The 2,500-nt window shown below is 36.1% G+C and overlaps 1 long non-coding RNA gene across 3 annotated transcripts in view; it reads left to right on the top strand.

Annotated features, from left to right (window-relative positions):
• LOC137630831 (uncharacterized) overlaps positions 1-2,500 on the top strand; it is a 221,170-nt gene that overhangs the window by 113,930 nt on the left and 104,740 nt on the right. The gene's annotated exons all lie outside the window — the stretch shown is intronic.

The raw sequence follows: 2,500 nt of genomic DNA, 5'->3' as shown, positions 1-2,500 counted from the left end.
TATATATATATATATATACACACACACACACATATATATATATATACATATATACATATATATATACATATATATATATATATATATATATATATATATATATATATATATACTCAAACATACAGACATACACATATAATCATAATAGTACACACACAATATATATACACTCACACACATATTTATATATATATATATATATATATATATATATATATATATATATATATATATATATATATATATATATATAATATATATATATATATATATATATATATGCAAAAAGAAACATTCATATTTTCATTGTTTTTCCCTGAAGTGCCCATAGTCCCAAACTCGAGCGATAGCTACGAGGGAATACTAGACATATTTTCTCGCTCTTCTTTAAGTCTTCATTAATCTCCAATTGTTACATCCATTTTCATTTCAAATTTTCTATATAGTTGTGATAACAATAATTGAAATAAGGGAAGACTATAGCAACCCCAAATACAACTATTCAAATCATGTTGAAATTCAGGAATCCTACATATGTATAGGGCGGAAAAAGATGATTCTTACGCTGAAACGAATTTATCTTCAAAGATTTCCTTTTTTTTTCCTTCATTTATTTTGCTCCTTTTTCGTAGTTTTATCAGATTGGAGAGAGAGAGAGATAGAGAGAGAGAGAGAGAGAGAGAGAGAGAGAGAAAGAGAGAGAGAGAGAGAGAGAGAGAGAGGAGAGAGAGAGAGAGAGAGAGAGAGAGAGAGAGAATGTGTGCGTAAAAAATATGCAATTCTTCTCTGCAGACTTTCTGAGATTACGTCCAGAGCTCCAGAAAAAGAATTCTTTTATGAAGACTCCGTCAATCTTTTTCTTAAGTCAGATTGAAAAAATTTTGATATCTTTCAGATCCTTCAATATTCTCTACTGCGAAGTTTCTGCTTTAATCTGCACAATCTTCGTTTTTTGTTGATCGTAAACTGATCAAGGGACTTGTTATCAGTTCTCTCTATCGGATGCTTTCATCATTCTCTCCCCGTTCTCCTTTCTGTCTCCCTCTGCTTTGTCAGAATCCTTTTAAATAAATGATTTTTTAGTCTTCAAGATTCTTCTAGTTTTGCTTTTCAGACTGCATTCCTGGCACCACTTGTCATTGCTCCTTTTTGCTGAGGTATTTTTCTTTTTCTAACATTCCTGGTCAAAGACTAATGACAGTTTGAAGCCGATTGGCGACTGTACCGGAATTCCATATTTCTTCTCACAGTCTAAAGATCTTTTGGAGCCCTGACAAGAATGCATTCAACTTTCCACCTAAGAACGAAATACAACTTCCAGTCGAACAAGAAGTTGGAGGAGTTTTGAATCCTACAAATACATATATATATATATATATATATATTATATATATATATATATATATATATATATATATATATATATATATATATATATATTCCTATTTTTGCAAAGGGAATCGGTTAGATTTCGACAGTCGTCTCAATCTTGATCTTGAATCAATACTTCATTTATGACCTCCTACTTCAAATATTACATAAAAAAAATGGTTAAACCAAACGAAAACCCTGAAAATAACACCACAATAGAAGTATATTAAATGAACAAATACAAAAAGAAACATTGAAATTTTTATTGGTATTCCATGAAGTCGCCTTAATCCAATGAGAATTCTTTGCTCAACGTGGTGATGGATTCGCCTCTCGCCTCCATCATAAAACCTGAAGACCAAAGTCGATCAAGAGCAACGAAGGAATCCTGGACGAAATTTCGCAACCTTTTCCAAGTCCTCATTTATCTCCGTTCATTCTCCATGAGTTCCGTCCATATTAATTCTAAATTTTCTGTATAGTTGTGATGATAATTATTGAAATATCTGAACATTAAAACAATACCTAACACCACTCTTCAATTCGTGTTGAAGATCTGGAGTCTTCTGAATGTCTTCGGCGGGAAAGATTATTCTTACGCTGAAACGAATTTCTTCTCTTTCAAGCTTTCCCTTTTTTCCTTCATTTATTTTGCTCCTTTTTCAGAGTACTATCAAATTGGAGAGAGAGAGAGAGAGAGAGAGAGAGAGAGAGAGAGAGAGAGGAGAGAGAGAGAGAGAGAATATTTATGCGTCGAAAGAATGCAATTTTTCTCAGGAGTTCCATAAACCGCATTCTCTTATGAAGACTTCGTCATTTTTTTTTCTTAAAACTAAGCCTGATACAGGAACTGTATATCGTTGGCCTGGCGGGGCTCTCCCCTTCCCAGTGGGAGGGGAAAGCTCCCCCTCCCCCCTCCTCCCCCTCCCCCTCCCCCTACCCCCTCCCCCTACCCCCTCCCCCTCCTCTTCCTCCCTCTCCCCCTCCTCTTCCTCCCCCTCCCCCTCCTCTTCCTCCCCTCCCCTACCTTACCCCCCTCCCCCTCCTCTTCCTCCCCTCCCCTACCTTACCCCCTCCCCCTCCTCTTCCTCCCCCTCCCCCTACCCCCTCCTCTTCCTCCCCCTCCTCC

This window comes from Palaemon carinicauda, chromosome 39, assembly GCF_036898095.1.
Source record: "Palaemon carinicauda isolate YSFRI2023 chromosome 39, ASM3689809v2, whole genome shotgun sequence".
In the NCBI taxonomy this organism is placed as follows: Eukaryota; Metazoa; Arthropoda; class Malacostraca; order Decapoda; family Palaemonidae; genus Palaemon; species Palaemon carinicauda.
The sequence above is the reverse complement of the archived record's forward strand: the minus strand, read 5'-3'. Positions and strand labels throughout refer to the sequence as shown.